Source organism: Zophobas morio, unplaced genomic scaffold (assembly GCF_036711695.1).
Source record: "Zophobas morio isolate AGI-343-1 ecotype UQ-CSIRO unplaced genomic scaffold, CSIRO_AGI_Zmor_V1 ptg000054l, whole genome shotgun sequence".
Lineage (NCBI taxonomy): Eukaryota > Metazoa > Arthropoda > Insecta > Coleoptera > Tenebrionidae > Zophobas > Zophobas morio.
This window is the reverse complement of record NW_026972159.1, coordinates 1,134,658-1,157,740: the sequence shown is the minus strand read 5'-3', so window position 1 is coordinate 1,157,740 and position 23,083 is coordinate 1,134,658. Positions and strand designations below refer to the sequence as shown.

Here is a 23,083-nt window from a genome sequence, read left to right as displayed (position 1 = left end):
CTGAACAACGAACTTCTAGGACCGAAACAATTATTTTCTGGACTAAAAATCTCCAAGGAGTCGAATCGTATAAACGAGAAAATCCTAACTTGAACCACCTTGAAATGGTGAATTTGTAAACTCGAAAAATATTTTTTGAAATACAGATTGAACCACGATTTCGACTGAAATCAAATTAATATTCAATAACCGAGGCCATAAATGAATTCTGTAGTAAAAAATTGGTCCAGCGACTCAATCTTCGTTGGATCTGAAGAGTTAATTTTTTTCGCCCTATTTTTGCCATACGAAATTTCAGCGCTTCGGCCATTTCAAATTATCTGGCTTAATTCGGCTCTCAGCTTTCTGAAAATTCATATTTTTGGTAATTCAAACTTCGTGAATACGAATTCGACTTCAAAATTCATCTATGGGGCTCCCTTAATTTTTTTGATTATTTTGTATGTTACCATCAGTAGAAAAATGACATCGGGCCCTTTACCTCCATCTATGACCTGAACAACGAAGTTTTAAGACCGAAACAATTATTTTCTGTGCTAAAAATCTCCAAGAAGTCGAATGGTGTATATGAGAAAACACCAACTTGAACCACCTTGAAATGGTGAATTTGTAAACTCGAAAAATATTTTTTTAGGTTCAGATTGAACCACGATTTCGACTGAAATCAAATTAATATTCAATAACCGAGGGCATAAATGAATTCTGCAGTAAAAAATTAGTCCAGCGACTTAATTTTCGTTGGATCTGAAGAGTTTAATTTTTTCGCCTTATTTTTGCCATACGAAATTCAAGCGCTTCGGCTATTTCAAATTATCTAGCTTAATCTCAGCTTTCTGAAAATTCATATTTTTACTAATTTGAACTTCCTGAATACGAATTCGACTTCAAAATCGATCTATGGAGCTCCCTGATTTTTTTTTATTATTTTGGATGATACCATCAGTGGAAAAATAACATCGTGCTTTTTAGCTCCCTCTCAAACCTGAACAACGAACTTCTAGGACCGAAGTAATTATTTTCTGGACCAAAAATCTCCAAGGAGTCGAATCGTATAAACGAGAAGATCCTAACTTGAACCACCTTGAAATGGTGAACTTGTAAACTCAAAAAATATTTTTTGAGATACAGACTGAACCACGATTTCGACTGAAATCGAATTAATATTCAATAACTGACGGCATACATGAACTACGAACTTATCTGTCAAAACTATGATTTTTTGTAACTAACAAGTCGAGTGAATCGAGTGATATAAATTTGAATTCGATATCTTGAACCGTTTTGAAATAGTAGATCCGTAAACTCGAAACATATTTTCGATTTAAATCGATTAACCCCTTAATTCGTCCAGACTCTGAGACGATTTATGGTGTGTTCTTCTCAAAAAATTTCGAATTTAATAATTAATATCTACTACATTTTTGAAAAAATCGAGAACCGATATTTTTAGAAAAACTAGGAGTATAAGGAAATCACTGCGAGCACCTCACGATAGGAATTCTGCCAGATTTTCAGGATAATTTTAAATAAATCAGATAGAGATATCCATTGGAACTTCGCCTTTGATCACCTGCTTTTACAAATAAAAGAGGAATTTTGGTCTCCTAATCATAATAAACGTAAACTAGAATTACTCGATGAGGAGAGATTAAACAACTGCCCCGCCCACCCACCCATACTATTCTCGTACTAAACATGAATTGGTTCACAGATTTTATTCCTAACAAATTAGAAGAAAAGAGTAGGTTCTGATAATTTCATTAACATTCTTTTATATGTCGTTTTATAAGAGCTTTCTTAAGAATTACACATAACATGATATAAAATTTCAGTACCTACATATTTAAATAAAATTTTGTGCATATGAATGCTGAAGAGTGTTGTGTTGAATTCGTTCTTGTTTCCGTTTTGTTCTGTTCCGTGTCGCCCCCAAAAGCTGCAATTGCGCTTCTCAACCGATCTCATCTGGATCCTGCCCCACACGGTGTCGAGTGTCGGCATGCGTCGCGTTTTGATTGATAACAGTTTTATTGGACAGTTCCAATTTCCATCTTAAATTTCGATTAGCAGGAAGCAGATGCTCGCATGATTGTTGTTCGGCAGGAATTTCAATAAAAGGTTTAAAAATCCTGCGGATTTTCGATTGTCAACGTTGTCTCGTCCTCGTCAAATTCCCTGCATATCTGCTTCCACGTTTGATTAATTCCACTATCTCAGCATCGCGAATAGAATTCCCATATCCTTTCAGGAGCGATTTACACTCTGGGAGACACCGCTATCTCGGCTTTAAGCCATATTTGTCGGATAATGCGAGATGACTCGCAAAAAGATAATGTGATAAATGGGATTCGTAACTGGGTTTAAGGTCCGAGAGGAATCGGCGTTTAAAACAGTAATAGAGTTAAAAGCTTTCTCCTACCTTCAAATAAATAAGCGTCATTTACCACGGTTGTCAATTGTAAAGAAGCAGAGACGGAGCTATTGTCTTGGGATAATATTTATCGGGAGGAATCACAAACCGTGGAAAAGCGCCTCATTATTCACCTGAAACGACTCTGTGGCAATTGCTGGAACATTCCATAATAAATCTCGGCTCGTATTTAACCTGATTCTTACATAACGCAGAGATAGGATGTGCTACATTTAAATAACAAATGGTCATTTTTAAGAATCATGAAGCCATTCGAATAAACACGGGCTTATCTCGCCCATAAATATGGACATCTCATAAATCTGAGGCGGGTAATGAGATAAAAGGAACTCGCACCACGGTTATTGCTCGTAACGCTCGATTTAGAACTCGGATGATCGATACCCGATACAAATTTCAAACTATCGCGCCTCCACAACTTCCCGCTAAACAACGAATCGACGCTCGCTCGCCCCAAAATAAATTAATCCCCCGGTTTAGCTGACTCCACCAACAACACTTTTTGTCTTCCGCCCGACTTTTTGTCTTTCGTTCATATTTCAAGGTACATCGCCTTGCATTTTGCAAAAACAAGCCACGAATCGTTAACTCTCAGCCTCCATTTATCACTGCGAGCAAGATATACATCATTAAACGGAAAGCTGAGACGGGTGTCGTTGCATTTGCTACAGTCCATCATGTGGACAAAGTGGAGAAGAATTCCACACAAAAACGAAACGCTCACTTAACAAAACGCCACTTTAATTGCTTCGTGATGAATGTACGTGTGTTGGATTATTTAGATTACGACCAGAAATTAAAACTAAACAGAAATTGCTACATTTCCGTTCGTCTGTCTGTTGGTAGTTACTGGACTGACCATTGTGAATTTGATTACGTTAAGCAGAATTTCGAGCCTTTGAGACATATCGCCGGAAGTTTTGAATTTTTCCGGTGCAAATTATGCAGCTATTCGCTTAATTACATTCTTCCCTAAACCCGGAAAGGAGCGGCTGCAGCCTGATTAAAGGCCAAAGACAAATCTGCATTTCTTATTATTTTCCTGGAATTTTTCCCGTTCGGAACGCGACCGTTTCGCACGTTATAAATTGCCACTTTTATTCGTTTTGAGGTGTATTCCTGCTAGGAATCTGTGAGAAGGTAAGCCGAAACCTGCAATACCCCACTTTCAGCCGGAAATATTGTAATCAAGCAAACGCATAACAAGAATACAAATCAGGGAATTTGAAACAATGGGTCACAAAGAACACTTCCACCCCGCCTCGATTACATTGTTTACAGAATTGTGCCTTCGCCGACCCACTTGCATAATTCAGGCAGGAAGCGAAGCAGGTATAAAAAGTAGTGATTTATGGTCGGTTTAATAGTGGCAATTATTGGCGAAATTAATGATTTTTCGGGACAGTTTTCCATTATTTTCTCAATACATGTCACTAAAAATAGGTGAAATACTCGTAAGTAAAGTTATATCGTTTAATGTCACTCTTTAGTAAATAACTTCGCCAAAAACTAAATGCAAATATGAAATTTTTGAGCTTTTCCGAACCGGGTTTTGGAGAAATTTTCACTTTCAAATCGGATATTTCTAGAATCTGGATCCGAAACCATAAACATGTATTGTTATTTTTCGAGATCTATAACATACCAGCATTTTTTGGGGATTTTCAGACTTTTTCAAAACCTGAATTTTTCCGTACCCTCCCCTTATGAAAATTTTGACCTCGAGCACCTACGAAAATGACTTTGGGCAATTTTCTTGTAGCTTTCGACCTCCAGGAGTGATTTTCTGTCCCATTTCTTTGAAAACTCCTGCCGTTTTCCCAAAATCGCTCAATAAAATATACCTAACAATTTTCATGATATCAGAGAATTGTTTTGAAGTTTTTTAAAAGCTCAATTGTTAAAATGAAATATTACCAATTTTGAAATATTTAAAAATTCGACTTTGAACTCGAATATTTCGAAAACCATACGAAATTTATCTTTCCGAGTGCCTTTAAAAAACACCAAAACAGGTTTTTTTTTTAATTTCGTCCTCCACATATTAAAACTGACTTTCAAGCTAAATATTTCCAAAAACTTGATAAGGGACCATCAACTATCGAAATTTATATGAGTTTTTTGTGAATTTGTCGGTAACGAAGTCAAAAGCTCAATTTTTCAACACCAAATTTTTGACCTTTTTTCAAGTGCTTTCGAAATAGATCAAAAGCGATTCTTTTATTGATTTCTGAATTTTTCGACAATTTCGTCAAAATCTCAAGTTTACAATTTTCACCCCCACTATGAATTTTTGAGTTTTTCCTAATACTATCAAATATTACCGATTTTTTTTATTAATTTCGTCACTGTCGAAAGTTACCGATTTTTTTTTACTTCGAAAACTGAAACCATTTTTCCAAAATTGCCAAAATAAAATATGACCAATATGAAGCTTTAGACCTTTTATCATTGCCTTCGAAATACACCAAAAGAGATTCACTTATTGATTTCAGCTTCCGGCGCTTTTATCTTAATTTTTTTCAAAATTGCTATAATTCTTTTCCACATCGCCAAAATCATATATGGAAATTTTTTGGGAAATTTTAAAAATTTCATGTTACTTTCGAACTTATTTCTACAAAAACTGCTACCACTTTTCCAGAATTGTCCATTGAACTATGTCAATTTATAGGATTTTTCTAATTTGATTTTGAAACCCAAAATTTTGAAAATCTTTAAGTCCTCAAGAATTTTTTATGAATTTATTGGCAACTTCGTCAAAATTTTCCAATACTGCTAAAACGAAATATGACCAATTTTGAGATATTTAAAAATTTGACTTCGAACCCAATCATTTCGAAAATCACTCAGTTTTTCAATACGAAATTTTTTATTTTTTCCGAGTGCCTTTGAAGTAAATCAAAAGAGATTTTTTTTGTTAATTTCGGCCCTCGGATGTTCCTTAGCTTGATTTCTTCGAAAATTTCTGCCATATTTTCCAAAATTGTCAACATGAAACACTGTGGAAAATTACCGATTTTTTTTATTGATTTCGCCATCCAGAAGTTTTTACGAATCAATTTCTTCGAAAATGACAATCACTTTTCCAAAATCACCAAAATAAAATATGACCAATTTTGAGATATGTAAAAATTTGAACCCAAACATTTCAAAAACTTCTCAGTTTTTCAATACGAAACTTTATACACCAAAAGAGATTCTCTTATTTTTTCGGCCTCCAGCATTTTTTGTTTTGACTTTTTTTTTCAAAATTGTTATAATTTTTTCCGATCGCCAAAACCAAAAATGAAAATTTTTTGGAAAATTTTTAAAATTTCATATTACTTTCACCATTATTTCTACAAAAACCGCTAAATTTTTTATGAATTTATGGACAATTTCGTCAAAATTTTCCAAAATCTCTAAAAAGAAATATGACTAATTTTGAGATTTGAGATTTAAAAATTTGACTCAGTTTTTCAATGGGAAATTTTTGATCTTTTTCGGAGTGCCTTCGAATTTCGAAATAAATCAAAAGATATTTTTTTTGTTAATTTCGGCCCCTGGATGCTCTTTAGCTTAATTTCTTCGTAAATTTCTGCGATATTTTTCAGAATTTGTCAAAATAAAAATAAATATGAAAATTTTTGGGAAATTTTTAAAAGTGGATCTTGAAACCCAATATTTCGAAAATCTTGGTCCGGGCTTAGCAATACGCTGTTTTTCGATTTAACTCGTTGAAATCTATATTGTTGGACTTTAGGCCATTTTACCAAAAGTTCCAATTTTCAATACTCCCTCCTATGAGATTTTTGACTTTTTTTCGAACGCTGCCGAAAATTATTATCGAACATTTTTTGTTATCTACTGATTTCGACCTCCAGAATTTGTTACGACTTGATTTCTTCGAAAATTCCGACTAAACTTGAAAAACTCGATTTTAACATTAACCACCCAATTTTTCATTACGAAATCTTTCACTTTTTCCGGAGTACTTTCGAAATAGACCAAAAACGATTATTTTGTTAATTTCGGTCTGTCGATATTGTTTTTTGGCCTGATTTCTTCCAAAATTTCTACCATTTCTTCCAGAATCGCCGGAATGAAATATGGAAATTTTAAAATTTTGACTTTGAAACCGAACATTTACAAAAATTTTGAACTTTTTTCGACCACCTTCGGACATTACTAGTGACTTGTTTTTATACATTTCGACCTTGCCGACCTCATTTCTTCAAAAACCGGTACCACTTTTCCAGAATTATCCATTGAACTATGACTATTAGGAGGTTTTAAAAATTTGGTTTTAAACAGAAAACGTAGGTATATATTTCGAAAAGCTCAGTATGGGACCATCAACGCATTTTTTTTTAATTCAATTATAGAAATCTATCTTAAGAACTTTTTATAAAATTTGTGACCTTTTTCCGAGTATGATCTCGGCTTCCAGATATTTTTGGCCTGATTTCTTCGAAAATTTCTACTTTTTTCAAGAATCATCAAAATGAAACAGAAATTTTAAAAATCCGAATTTGAAACCGAATATTTCCAAAATTTTAGTCCGGACCCATCAATATGCTATGTGGTTTATGATTCAACTCGTTGAGGTCTATTTCCCAATTTTTTTGTGGATTTTTAGAAAACTTCGTCAAAAGTTCAAGTTTTCAATACACTGTGAGTAATTTTTCGAACTTTAAAAATTCGATTTTTAAGGTTAACCGCCCCATTTTTCACCTCTTCCGAATATTTTCGAAATGGACCAAAAACGATGATTCTTCGAAAATTTTACCATTTTTTCCAATGACACATGGAAATTTTTGTGAAAATATTAAAATTTTGACTTTGAAACCAAATATTACGAAAAATTTCTATCTTTTACGGATCACTGTCTAAAATTATCTAGAGATTTGGAAACCCAATAGGTATTTCGGAAAACTTGGTATGGAATTATTTTTTTATTCAACTATTGAATTCTATCTCCAAGAATTTTTTGAGAATTTGTGGGCTGAATTTTTCAATAAGAAAATTTTCAATCTTTCTGCGAACAGATGAATTTTTCAATAAGAAAACTTGTGATCTTTCTCGAGCACCTTCGAGACACACTAAAAGAGATTCTTTTGTTGATTTCGGCCTCCAGATATTTTTGGTCTGATTGCTTCGAAAATGTCTACTTTTTTCTAGAATCGTCAAAATTAAATACCGAAATTTTTTTGGAAACTTAAGAAAACGGAATTTGAAACCGAATATTTCGAAAATCTTGGTCCGTGCCAATCAATATTCGACAGATGTTTTAATTTAGCAGAGTTTTTCGTGGATTTTTGGGACATTTCGTCAAAAGCTCAAATTTTCTGCTACGAATTTTTGGTCTTTTACACAAACATTGTCAAAAAATCCAAAAAAATTCTTTTATTGATTTTAACTTCCACAAGATATTACGTCTTGATTTCTTCGAAAATTAAAAAGACAATTTGAAACAATGAATCACACAAACCCTTCCATCCCACCCCCAATACATTGTTTACAAACCTGTACCTTCCCCGACCCACTTGCATAATTCATTCAGAGCTCGAAGCAGGTATTAAAAACCAGTGATTTATGGCCGCCGTCGCGTCTAATAGTTGCAATTATCGGCGAAATAAATGATTTTTCGGCATTACTATGTCCGCCAAGCACAGTTTTCCATTATTTTCCTGACGAGCTTCACGCATCGCTTCAATTCAATTTTTCCGGTATCTAGACATTTATGGATCCAACAATTTCCATTATGTTCAATGTCAGCTATCATGCATTTGTGCACGCCATGGCGTCTGGCTTCGTTCTCCTTGGAAGGGGGCGCCGGATTCCGCCGAATTACGTAATCAGCCGGACTGGAGGGGCGAGGTGGTCCGAAAACGCTCGGACGGGGATTAGCGACGCTTTACGCCTTGGCGGATTCGACGAATTATTAATTTTTAAGTCGGCATGTAAAGCGGCAGCGTAATCGCTTTTGTTACGCTACTTATACATTTTCGGATTAAAGTGGATTTGGAAAAAAAGCATGCAGAAGGGGATCATATTTGTGCGGAAGTTACGCACAGCGCCACCACGCGGATTTACAGCGCCTCCACCAAAAAGACAGCAGCATCGGTAATCCTGGTGATGGTGAAGATATAGTGGGGGCAATAAATCCGCTTGCCTGGAAAGACCTTCTCCTAGTGTAAATTATTTCAAAACACTACATCTTTCGTCAAACTTTAATTCCATTAATTTTGAAGTTGAGCTTCAAGAGTGTTACATTGTTTTGTAGTTACCTCCCGTTAAATTGAATTGTCAACAAACGAGGACAGAAATAGAATATATAAAGTGAAACATCTTTATAAACTGTCATGTTGTGTTAAAAAATTCGTTGGTTCCGCGGCGCCTGCCAACAGTGCAGTGCATTAAGTAGATTTAATAACAGATTTAACAGATTATCTCTCGTAAGCGTCACAAACAGCGCCAGCAAAACACGTCGAGCACCGAAAGCCCTTAAATGCCGACATTACGGCGTTAAGTGTCCGAATAGGCAGGCAACTGCAAGCAGGCAGCGTCCCATCGGCAAATACATTCATAATGATTATCCGCAACGGAATGGCCATTCACAAAGCACTAAAATACTTTACTGTGTAATCATGTCTATCCATTACTGGAACATATCCTATTATCAGTGTACACGCCACACGCTGATCAGTTGGGAACGCGGTTAACTAGTCGATATTGACAACACCTCTGTCCCCGTGCCATGAATCAGCCGCCGCCGCCGCCGCCGATGCAGATTATGGAGCACGAATTCCGACTCACTTACATGTGCACACAAACGTTGCACGCTACTGAGCCATTTCAGCCGATTATAAATTTATCGCGGATGCTGGGCAAGCATCCGGTTTCGCTGATTGCCGCCGGAAGTCGAGTCCCGAGGTGCAGCGAGCCGGGATTTATAATTCAGTTACTGACGAATCAATTCGGGCTGCGACGCTGCAGCGGGGGCGGCGGCCAAATAAGATTTTTTTAATAAAAAACTTAGGTCAACAGCCGGATTAAAACTGACTAAAGATCAGGATTTAGTCCTGCAGGAGCGAAAGTAGACGATCCGGCAAAAGGACACTCTAGAGGATATTCTCTCTTTGTTCTGACAAGTTCTTGCACCACTAGAGGGTCTGCAAAAAGTTTTCGTGTTAAAACTAGTTGACTCAGGTCGCGTTGCTCGCTTCGACTGGTTTATTGAAAGTATTTATAAATAATAATAATAATAATAATAACCTTTATTACCCTACAGTTCCTAGAACCTCTTACAGAGCAATATTAATAATTATAAATAAACAAAAAATAAGATCGAACCGACGATTTAAATATTAATTAACACACAAAAAAAAAAACATAAATCAAATCTTAAGTAAGTAAACAATAATGTAACAAAAAATAAACTAAACTAGTGTCATTAATTTAACATGTTCCTCGCTAATTTCCTAAAATTTATTTCATTAAGGTAAAAGACATCCAAATCCTTAAACTTGTTATTATATAACATACAGATTAAATTAATTGGAGATCTCAGTAATATATTTGTATGAGCTGCAGGAAAGTATAAAGACAATGCTCCTCTGCAACATAGCCGTGGAACATGAAATGAAATCTTTGCTAGTAACTCAGCACAATCAATTTTAAACTGAACGATTTTATGAAAGAACGTTATAATGGCGATTTGTCTTCTACTATCCAAAGATAGCATTTCAAATTCAGCTAACAAAATGGAATTATCAATTCCACGCTGCGGATAGATACCATGTTTTTTGAACCAACAAAATTTGAGAAATCTTCTCTGAACTGCTTCAATAGCACTTACCTATATGAATGAAATAAATTGGATGCCAAATAATACATCCATATTGTAAACATGCAACAATATAAGAATTAAACAAAACCTTAATTGTTGAAATATTATTAAACGACTTACCTTGTCTTATTATAAAGCCTAATAATGAAAATGCTTTCGCTATTATGTGATTAATATGATACACAAACGTTAACTTACAATCAAAAAAGATACCTAAATCTTTGATGACGCTTTCTCTAATTAGTGGGTCATTACCAAACTTATAATCATAAATTGTAGGAGAAGTCTTACGTGTAAACGATACTACTTTACATTTACTCACGTTCAAATATAGTTTATTGGAAGAACACCAAAAATTAAGTCGGTTTAAATCATCTTGCAGTAATTGTGCATCTTTGAAATCATTAATAACGTTATACAACTTGGCATCATCAGCATACAGTAGAAGGGGGCATTTTGATATAGTTAGTAAATCATTGATAAACATTATGAACAATAACGGCCCCAGATTGGCTCCTTGCGGCACACCAGAATGTATTTGATATGTAAAAGAAGAGAAACCATTGTAGAAGACATACTGAGACCTATGAGAAATATATGATTTTAAAAGATGTAAAACCAAACCTGTAATACCAAATGCTTCAATCTTAGATCTTAAAATTTTGTGATCAATGCGGTCAAAAGCTTTTGAAAAGTCTGTATATATTACATCCACTTGTGATTGGTTATCAATCTCTTCAGCAATAAATAGAGATATACATGCCAGGTTTGTGACAGTTGAGCGTTTATCAATAAAACCATGTTGTTGTGGTGAAATAAAGTTTCTCACATGAGGATATATGTAAGAGTATAAAATAATTTCAAGAACTTTGGAGAAATTACATAAGATACAGATCGGACGATATTTTGAAACATCAGCTTTGTCTCCAGATTTAAAAACAGGTATAACTTTAGACAACTTCCATTTCGATGGAAAGACACCATTCTTGAGGGCGGTATTAAATATTGCTAATAAAGGCTGAATAAATACATATTTGCAGTCACGTACGAAGAAACTAGGTAATTCATCTGGACCGGCCGTAAATGAATTATTGAGACAATTTATGGCAGTAAGTATATCATGCTCAGTAATTTCTTTAATATAGAACGTTGGTGTGTTTAAATTGTAAGTATCATCTATATTGGAGTTATTGTCAGAAGATTGAGTATAAGAAGACTGAAAATAAGAGGCAAATGCATCAACAATATCAGAAGGAGTATTAAGAGAATTATCATTATAGATCATTCGACCAGGAATTCTGGTCAGACCTTTTTTAGATTGTACATATGACCTCAATTTTTTGGGGTCGTTCCTAAGATCAGTTTCTATATCCGCGAGATATTTTTTATGTGAAGCAGCTATTTGGTTTTTTAGCAGTTTACGGTAAAATTTGAACTTTGAGTAATAAAATGAATTTTTATATTTTTTATATTTTATATGATAATACGATTTGGATTTAATATTACTGATTATGTTACTATCAAACCATGGTGGGAATCTAGTTTTTTTTTGGAAATAGCTCTGTATTTTGGCACATGTTTGCTTAATATTTCATATAAATAGCTGTAAAAATGTTCTACTATGGTATCAGTGTCCTTGAAATTACTTAAAAAAGACCAATCCACATTACAAAGTTCCTGATAAAGCAAAGGAAAATTAGCTTTACGAAAATTGAAAGACTTAGATTGACTTACATTATTATTTGGAAAAGAGTTTGTGCTATCACTTGTCAAATCAATTAAAACTGAGAGAGCTGGATGGTAAGAGTCTTCTACAACGATAGGAACTAAATCACGCATGACCTTACAATTAGTATTTGAGAAAACAAGATCCAGCAATCTATCACTAGAGTTTTTGATGATGTTATACTGAGATAGATTCAAAAACTTACTAAAGTTGTTAAGTGTAAGAACAAGAGTATTATTTGTATCAGTAGTGTATTGTGGAATATTAAAGTCTCCTATTATAAACAAACTATCATCACCACTAAAGTTATCTTCAAAATAATTACAGAGTATAAGTAAATCATTATGAGAAGGTGTTCTTGGAAAATAGACAACAAATATATAGAATGGTAGTCTGTTTAGATAGCATTTACACCCTACAATCTCAACATTGATCAATTCATTAAGTAGATTAGTTAAATCAATATTTTCTACAGTGATAGAGCATTTTAATGCCAAAAGAACACCCCCACCTCTTGAAGTATTTAACTGATTATAATTACGATCACACCTATACACATTATATAAGTGAGGGGATATTATTTCTGAATTAGAGATAGAATCATTTAGCCATGTTTCAGAAATACAAATGATGTCAAAGCCCATGTCACTAGTGCCATTAAAAAAATCATTTACTTTATTCCGAATACTGCGCACATTTTGATAATATATTGAGACAATTGGAACGTAGGGAGACATTAGTTTAAATTATTGACCTTTGTAATACTAGGAATGCCATTGAAAAACTTAATACGAAGATTAGCCTCTCCATTTGCAATTCTCTGATTTAATTCTTCTTTGATTCGACGAAAGTAGGCAATCTGTCTTGGTGTCCTATCCTTTGAAACTTTTATATTCCTGAATTGGTCATCACTTTGAATTTGGGTACGATTAGATTTCAATTTAATATTAATAAACTACTAATAACTTCGCTACTAATAAACATTATTAGTAGCGAAGACGCTCTTCTTTGTCCGGGATGATTTTCCCTTTATATTTTTTCCGGCATATTAGGCAATTTTAAACGAGTATTTAAAAGTTGTGAATCGCGCCGAGGGCCCAAATATCGCCGAAAGTTCGGCCATAGGCGGCTTAATAAGTAATAACATCCTGCGAGTGGAAGTCCTTCAGAAAGGGCGAGCTTTAATATAAATTCCCGCTGCGGTTTAAATAAGAAGTTTATACCCATGAACTTTTGCAAAGTTGACAATAAGCTTATTTAAAACTCCCCTTCCAACTCGTCCGAATATTACTGGATATTTCAATAGGAAAAAATATTGGTTTCAAGTCACGAACTCCCTCGGGAGACCAGAGATGACAGGGTTTAGGATTATAGTTAGAGCTTAAATTGGGTCAAAGTGGGAACGAAAAACTCCCCATGACTCTTCTCCGATGTTGAATCTCTTCGGAGACAGTCGATGTAGCGGTCCTTGTAAAGCCAGCCCACTTGAGGTTTCGGGAAATCGTCGGGCTACAAATTGCTTGTAAAAAGTCATTCTGCTGACTTACGTTATCCCAGAAATGTTCCAGTCACGACTCGGGCTTAATTGAAATTGACCCCGACTCGAGGTAAATTTTTGATCAGCGCGTAAGGGGGCTTACACTGATGCCTATTTAAATTTTTACAAGGGCGAAAACTTTCAAGAGCATCCCCTTAAATTATATAAGCCAAAGAAAACTTTCGCCTAAGCAGACTGTCATCCAGACTTATTTAAATAATGATGGAATTGCGGCTGAATAATGAAAATCTGAATTTTTCAGCGGCCGCGAAAAAGGAACCCCCGAAACCGAGCGAAACTGACACCGAAGTCGTAATAATTTTAACCGCCAACAGCTTTTCACTCAAATCTCGACTCTCTAGGACTAAAATAAGCACAAAAATGGTGACATATCTAACGGGGAAAAGTGCGGGTTTTTGCAGTCGCCTGATTTGATTTCAACGGGTATTTTGCTATATTCAAACTTACTGAAAGTTGCTTCTGCGTTCCTCCTCAAACCGTAAATAAAGAATATTACGAGTATACTAGAAGAAAGTTGTAATTAAAAACAGACCACTACACTTGATATTTCGTATTCTTAGTGGCTTCAGAGCTAGATCAGTTCAAGTCAGGTCAGATCAGGTCAGGTCAGGCCATCTTTTCTTGGCATTTCTAGTAATTCTATACAATTTTTCTATCAAAATGTAAGTTAGATGATGAATATCCAAATCATCCTTCTCTGGCTATAAATGTGAATAAAACCTCTTTTCGCTCCTCACAAGCTTTCAAGTGAACTTCAATTTTAAAAAAAACGAATTTTCCTCGAATTTACCAATAGCTTTTGGCTTTTAGAAACTTAAAACACGTCTAAAATTGTAAATCTTTCTAAGGAAATATGGATTTTGTAAGTAGGCTCCGCCCTTAGGTCTGCCAACTAATGAAAATTTCATTACTATTTAGATCAGGGCAGTTATGGGTGGGGCTTAATCTTTGGCTTTATTTTTTTCTTAATATACATAGTTTCCTTTGAATAACACCATACTCAAAAAAATGTCTTCCATGATAATTTCTTGTAGAGAAAGAAGTAATAAGAATTTTGCATTTAAATTCACGAGTTTTGAATTTTTCGATTTTTCAATTCTCAAACATTTCGGTTTGGACTTTTTCGTTTCGGTTTATTATTTTCTTTATTTCTCAGTTTTTTAGGTTTTCAATCTTCTGATTTTATAATTTTTCTCCAAATTCCAAATTAATGTTTGGATTTTTCAATTCTTCAATTTGCAATTTTTCAATTATCAATTTTCCAATTTTTCGAGTTTTAGATTTTTTAATCTTTCGTTTTTTCAAGTTTAGATTTTTCAGTTTCTTGAATTTTTGATTTGCAATTTTTCGAATTTTCATTTTAATGTGTAAATAATAATAATTGGTGGTATTTTGCACATTTTTGTATATTTCGAAGGACGATTCTGGAAGAACCATTGCAGATATCGAAGAAATGAAAGCGGATATGACTTCTGCGGCCCGAAATCTACAAGAAAATGTATTAAGTGAAATTTCGAAAATTTTGTTGAAAATTGGTCCAATAATAATTGTAATTTTTTAAATTTTTCATTCTTTTCATATTAAGATTTTAGAAGTTTCCCTTTTTTCTCTTTCTTTGTTTAATTTTTTGTCTTTTCGATATTTAATTTTTCGATATTTCTTCTTTGCAATTTTTCGATTAATTCATTTTTTCGATTTTTAAATTTCTTGTTTTTCAATGTTTCAATTATTCGTTTTTTCTGTTCTTCGATTTGCAATTTTTCGAAATTCTACTTTCTAGATTTTTTAGTTTTGGCTTTTTCAACTTTTCGAATAAAAAATGGAAAAATTGCAAAACTGTAACACTGAAAAATCAAAAATGAAGAAACGAAAAACATAAAACGAAATTTCGAGAAGTCTAAAAAACTGAATAATCGAAATATTGAAAAATCAAATAATTGAGAAATAGAAGAAGAAAAATAGAAGAATAGAAAAACTGAAAGATCCAGAAATGAAAAAGACGAATATCGAAGGTTTAAAATATCAAAAAATTGAAGAATTGAAAAACTGAAAAATAAAAAAAAAACGAAAAATCGCAAAATCCATAATTCAAAAAATCGAAAAAATGAAAAACTGAAGAATCGAAAAACTGAAAAATCGAGAAATTGAAAAATCCCAAAACTAAGATGTCGAAAAATTGGAAAATAAAAAAATCGGAGCATCGAAAAACCGAAAAAGTCAAAAATCGAGTAATTGAAAAGTCGAAAATATGAAGACAAAATGTTGAAAAATTACAAAACTAAAGCATCCAAAAATTGAAAAATCGAAGAAAAATAGTAGAATAGAAAAACTGGAAGACCTAGAAATGAAAAACACGAATATCGAAAATTTAAAATATCGAAAAATTGAATAATTGAAAAACTGAAAAATCAAAAAATCGATAAATCGCAAAATCCATTATTCAAAAATCTAAAAAATGAAAAACTGAAGAATCGAAAAACTGAAAAATCGAGAAATTGAAAAATCCCAAAACCAAGATGTCGAAAAATTGTAAAATCAAAAACCCGAAAAGTCAAAAATCCAAGAAATCAAAAAATCGAAAAAGTCAAAAATCGAGCAATCGAAAAATCGAAAAAATAAAGACCAAATGTTGAAAAATTACAAAACTAAAGTATCGAAAAATTGGAAAAACAATGAAAAATAGAAGAATAGAAAAACTGGAAGATCTAGAAACGAAAAACATGAATATCGAAGATTTAAAATATCGAAAAATTGAAGAATTGAAAAACTGAACAAGCTAGAAATCGAGACGTCGAGAATTCGAAACATCGAGAAGTAGAGAAATGGGGCAAGGGGAAAATCAAAAAAATCGAAAAATCGAAGTCTAAAAATCGAGAACTTGAAAAATCAAAAAAATTCAAAACGGAAATATCGAGATGTCTGGAATTCTAAAAATCAAAAATCGAAAAATTGAATATCGAAGAATTGAAAATCGAAAAACAGATAAATCAAAAAAACGAGTAATCGATTAATCGGAAAATCCATAATTCAATAAATCGAAAAAATGAAAAACTGAAGCATCGAAAAACTGAGTAATCGAGAAATTGAAAAATCTCAAAACCAAGATGTCGAAAAATTGGAAAATCAAAAAACCGAAAAGTCGAAAATCCAAGAAATCAAAACATCACAACGTCGAAAATCGAAAATGTCAAAAATCGAGTAATCGAAAAATCGAAAAATTGAAGACTAAATGTTGAAAAATTCCAAAACTAAAGTATCGAAAAATTGAGAAACCGAAGAAAAATAGAAGAATACAAAAGCTGGAAGATCTAGAAATGAAAAAGACGAATATCGAAGATTTAAAATATCGAGAAATTGAAGAATTGGAAAACTGAATAATCTAGAAATTGAGAGGTCGAGAATTCGAAACATCGAGAAGTACAGAAATCAGGAAAGGGGAAAATCAAAAAATCGAAAAATCTAAAAATCGAAGTCTGAAAATCGAGACCTTGAAAAGTCAAAAAAATTAAAAACTGAAAAACTAAGATATCTGGCACTCGAAAAATCAAAAATCGAAAAATTGAATATCGAAGAATTGAAAATCGAAAAACTGAAAAGTAAAAAAACTGCGTAACCGAAATATAGAAAAATCGAGAAATCGAAGAAAAATAGAAGAATATAAAAACTGAAAGATCTAGAAATGAAGAAGACGAATATCGAAGATTTAAAATATCGAAAAATTGAAGAATTGAAAAACTGGAAAATCAAAAAAAACAGAAATCGATAAATCGCAAAATCCATAATTCAAAAAATCGAAAAATCAAAAACCCGAAAAGTCAAAAATCCAAGAAACCAACAAATCGGGACATCAAAAATTGAAAAAGTCGAAAATCGAGTTATCGAAAAATCGAAAAATTGAAAACTAAATGTTGAAAAATTACATAACAAAAGTATTGAAAAATTGAGAAATCGAAGAAAAATAGAAGAATGGAAAAAAAATCATCACAATTGAGAGAGGGCGGGTGGGTGGGGCTACATTTTACCTTTTTTTTTTAACATGTGTAGACTTATTTCGACAACAAGAAACTGAAAACATGTCTAAAATGGTAATTTTTTGTAGTAATGAACTTAAATCCTACACTTTTCTTTTTGTACAAACCCTGTAAATACGACAATAGTTGAACATTAAGCAAAACTGAATTAATTTTGATGTATAATTTGAGATTATCAGCTCATATAAGTTCGTATAGGGAATAGCATCAGGAATATCGTTAATAAAGAGCAAAAACAACAAGGGTCCTAAGTTCGATCCCTGTAGATGTATTCTTATTATGTTTAAGGTTACTTAATTTTTGGTAGTTCGATTTGGGTCGTTCGTGTCCCAACGAAAAATGTTTTGTCCTTTTGTGCTACTATTTATCCGTTTCACATATAGGTTCGTTTTTTTTTGGTTGGAGACAGACTGCATCCAGGTACGAGTCAGCTGCAAGTCTAACCAGAGTATGCATATTTCATACAACAGGGAAAAAATCAATTACAGCGGCAATAATTAATCCTGCTCATGCATATTCATGATCGTTTCGAATGCCTTTATTAAAACTACAGGTACTCGCAGATTATTTACCCATCAAGATAAACCCTTTGAAATTAAACTATTGAATAAATAATAGCATTAAAATAATGTTGGAGTGAATTATTGATCGCGCTAATAAATAACTGATGTTCCGAGAATCCAGCGCGAAAATAGTCGACGTACTCATTTTCCTATAAAACTTTAACAGAATTTAAATTAACAGTATTCCGTCGCGATCCAAGAATAGCCTTTATTACTATTCTATCACAAAACGAAGAAATAAATAGTCGTCCGATTTTTCCGAGAAAGAAACGGCAAATTATTAGGTAGAGGCAAGTTTTCATTGTGTTTAGATTGATAGACGTGAATGGCTTTGCGGTTAAATAGAAGTCACGTCAGCTAAAACGCTGCCATCACGAACATATTACTGCGGTGAGCCTATGCCATACTTTTGTTTAGAGAAGAAATTACCCCGATACCGCATACTTTGACTTCGTCGCCGGTTAGAAATGACAAACTCCAAACAAAGAAGCACTTAAGTCAATTTGTCATCTTCCGAACAAAGACGACTCTCTCTGCAATTAAACGCTTCGGGAGAGGAATTCGCGCCGAAGCCGGATCCCGGTGACCTTACCGCTGTGTGTTCTCTATTTATCTACGACCCCCATCGATGCAAAACACGTTAAATTAAACACGGACGCTCTTTGTACATCCCCAAACTCATAATTCCTTGTCAAAGTTATTTATTACTGATTTAATCCTTCAGCCGCATATTTCATCCGGCTTTTTCAATCTATCTGGAAGGGTTTTTTTGAATGAGACGTATCCGATCGGCAAAATATGGCCGCCAGGAAGGAAACAACAAACGCGCAACTCGTTCACGCCACATTTTTTCACACTCAATTGATAAATTTAACTGTATAGTATAGTGGGCGCCAGCTAGTTGTAAACAAACAAAGACTTCCGAGCGGTTCGATTAACGACGTTTCAAGCAATTTTCGCTCCGACGTTCATTTGCAACGCTGACGAGGCGCCTTCGTTAAAAAATAATAAAATAAGGCAACTCTCACCGCCGACTATTGTTAAATTGGAAATTGGGTCTGGTTACAAATGACGCAGGAATCATTAATCACCGCCCCGACCTCACTTAAAACGGACGTTCTTCGCTAGTCTATTGTGATTCCGAGATTAATATAAACAACTCGTGCCAAAAATATCCGCGCGGTGTTTAAACACAGTAAATTTTACTTGCGGAAGGTCGTTGTCGTGTTTGAAAAAAAGCGATAGTCCGAAGGGGTCTCTGCCTCGCGCCGACAGAGTAATTTTCGCCGGGTCCGAGTTGTCCGAGAGTCGCTTCTAATTCGGATATCGCAACGCAACGTGACACGTATGAATTGTTGCACATTGAAATCCCTCATCAACCTGACAGAAGTTGCCCTTCCCACTGGAATTGCCAAGGGCGGGTCCGAGATGCATTGAAGGTCCACAATCCTGGATGAACCCACTATCCACATGCCAGACGAGGCCTGTCAACGCCCGAGATTTATCCCTTTGGGGTAGAGATTCAGGAATATTGAGTAGACACCCTGTTCGTGTTCGCCGCATCCGACCATATTTCTCCAGATTCAGGTATTCCGTTGGCGTAAAAGCTACAGGAGATACTTGCCGGTGACATTTAACAATATCGTTCTGTTGTCTGCGCTGCGACATTCGATATTTGGGCGAACTCGTACGGGAAACTTGATTTGGGACGGGCGCGAGAATACGGCCAATATGGGCTGGGAGATTGATTTTTTTATTTGCTTTTTGTTTGTTTCGAATTTAGACGGCTCGAACTTTCCAAATCGTGTTAGGTTTTATTAAATGTGGCATCATACCCAGTAAATACAGTTGTGATGTTGACATGACAGGTACGTACTCACAAAAGAACAATAAGTACATCGCATGATAATGTCTTAACGATATACCTGGAACGTAAGCTATATAAAATCACAATGGAGTACTCATGCTATGTAACCAACATGTAATGTTGACTACATTTACTAGATATCTCATTATTGTGTCCCAGCGATATAGTTGGCAGGTAAGTCTTGTAACATCACAATGGAGTACTACGGTTATGTAACCAATAAGTAATGTTAACTGTAGTTACTAGATTTTTATTAGTTAATTATGTAAAGTGCTTTTCAGTTCATTTTACAAAATGGCATGTCAAATCGAAAATTAACGTTTCCGACAGGGCAACACCAAAAAAACATTTAAAAACATACATATCGAGTATTATATAGCTCTATTTTATATTTATTATTTATGTTTGTGTTGCAAGTAAATAGTATATTCATAAACAAAAGATGCTGAGTCTTAAAAAAAGAAATTTCTTCCCTGTCTTAAATCTTGCACAAGCGAGATGACGCCAATAGTGAGTTGCTCTTAATTTTTTTTTTCATATTATATTTCCTGTAATTATATTTATTTATAATTTTATTTTTATACGTCCATAACGACCTGCGCTTTATAAAACAGAACAAGAGACTTAATGCACATAGTTTATGATCAGAATTAAAAAATGTCCCATCTAACAGGTAATACGAATTAAGACTAGTAATGAGACATTATTTTTTAACCTCTGCCTATGCGTCACTGCCAAAAAGGAACAATTATACATATACAGAATTTTGAAATGAGCTCGAAAAATAAAATGATATATTTCATTATTTTATTAATTCTAATGCGAAATATGTTGATCGGCAACAAAAGCAACACAAAGAAAAAATCGAAATTAAAAAACTAATATATTTCAAGGTCAGCGATATCGTTCTTAAATAAAAATGAATTAAATAATTTCTTCACTTTGATCGTAAGGAAAATAAATAATAATTTGAATACGAAACAATAATTGATCATCCAGTTTTGTGTATTGACTTTCGCACTCAGTTATAGGTATATCGGTTTAACATTAAATTTTCAAATGTTTAGATTTTTCCAATGTAATCTTGGGCTCTAAAATAAACTGGTAATGTATAATGGTATAATTATAATTGAGTATTTTCGTGGTTGATCTTTAAAATATTATTTTCTCAAAAAATTCACTTAATTTCATATCCAATATGTTGCTAACTGAAAACTAATAATAAAGCAGCAGATATGACGAAATAGTGTAGACTTTTTTTAATGTCGGTAATAGAGTGTATGTATAATAACTAGAGAACGGAAAATATGCACCAAAATTTTGGGAAATATGATCATATGATATGCATCAAATTTATGCAAATATGCAAGAACTTTCTTAATATATGCATAGATATGCAGTTGCATATGCTCCAAAAATAAAAAAAAGCGTAATAACCGAACTAAATTTATTTACAAATTGCAAAAGCACCTTACTTTTTATTACAAAAAATACATAAATCACATTGCAAAGTGTTTAATTAGATCTCCCTGACAAATAAATGACATTTTTTAAGATAATATTCTTATACTAAAAAATAAATACCTAACGAATTAAAAAATAGTAGTAATCGACTATTTAATTACTATTTTGGTAACAATTTATTTTTAAATATTTTTCGAAATATTCTAACAAAAATTTTTCCGGTGATTCTAAAGTATGTATTTGTAAATAGAAAAACTGCGTACAGCGTCCACAGATGTAAAAATACTTATAGGATTAGAGCAGGCACAACAAAACACAGTTCCTTCTTGAAGAATAATTTCAGGAAAAGGTTTAATTCATAAATTAATTTGAGTTATCTACATTTTGACACACATCTCTATCGCTTTAAATACTTAAATGCAAACTCACGATGAAAACTAATAGGATAACGTCCCTTCGACCAACATAAAACATACCATTAATACACTTAAGTAACGAACAAAAATATTGAAATGAACGGTATTTCCAAAAGTAATTAGGACCCAAATTTACCTGGAAGGATGGCTTAACACCCAGTGGTTCCTCCAAACTACCATAAAACCCAAACCTTTCCCAGTTATTTGAAGCTCAGGACAATATTTGCAATATGATTCACGAAATTTCGTCTTTCTAGAAAAATGCCGATCGAATGGCAATTTTTTTTCAAAGTAGCACAAAAATTGATAAAAATGCAATATATGCAAATATGCAATTTTTTATAGCTGTATTCATTTTTAATTAGCATGATTCGTTCACATATTAAATATCAAGACTTATATGCAAAAAATAACGGATATGCAAATTTCATAAAATCCGTTCTCTAATAATAACCAATACATCGGGTATGTTTCTGTTTTTGTCTTCGTTCGACACCACTGTATTTACAGTATTTAAGCAGGTATACGTTTCCGCCCCTAAAATCCCACGTACGGCATCCTTTGCCCACGTAAATACAGTATCTGGAATGAAGACAGAAACAGAAATAGTTTTACGACACCTTATCAAAATTTAAAAAAACCACTATGGTATTATTTGAAATTTATTGTTAAAGATTATATGGTCAATTAAATGTGGGTCGTCGTATTCTTTAAAAAGTGACCTTCGTCAGTGAGTTCGTAATGCTTAATTAATAATTATATTCAGAGCGAAAAATACAACGGCTTTATTAGAAATACACCAAAGACAAGTTTTTTTCATTGTAATAATTTCTAAGAATTATTTTTGTAAACTTGGTCACTTGAAATGTTATTTTACCTGCTTGGCAAATTATAAATAGAACATCTGTAAGGTGACCAGATTTCAAAAGTCCGAAATCGGAACATTAGTTTCCATTTCCATCGTAATCTGATATATAACTGCTTTGAAAATTTTTAGTTGTAATATACTAACAGTACTGACATCTGCTGACATTTAAAACAGTGCTGACAACCGTATCGATACAAGTTTTGTTCCCAATTTTTCACAAAATAAAATTACTATTCATGAAAATTAGTGATTTATCCGAGGATTTATCCTTATTCTTATCAGATTTATAGAAATCGGAACATTCACGGAACGAATGTTTTAATTG

General features: G+C 33.4%; 1 protein-coding gene across 5 annotated transcripts in view; it reads right to left on the bottom strand.

Moving 5' to 3' along the window:
• LOC135142820 (protein O-mannosyl-transferase TMTC1-like) overlaps positions 1-23,083 on the bottom strand; it is a 489,367-nt gene that overhangs the window by 265,888 nt on the left and 200,396 nt on the right. Inside the window, exon 1 of one of the 5 annotated variants that reach the window (XM_064074585.1) lies at positions 9,055-9,244. The exons of 3 other annotated variants lie outside the window; for them this stretch is intronic. The gene's annotated coding sequence lies outside the window, so the exon portion shown is untranslated. Of the gene's footprint in view, positions 1-9,054; positions 9,245-23,083 lie in introns of those variants that run through there. One more of the 5 variants, XM_064074590.1, reaches the window with a different exon arrangement.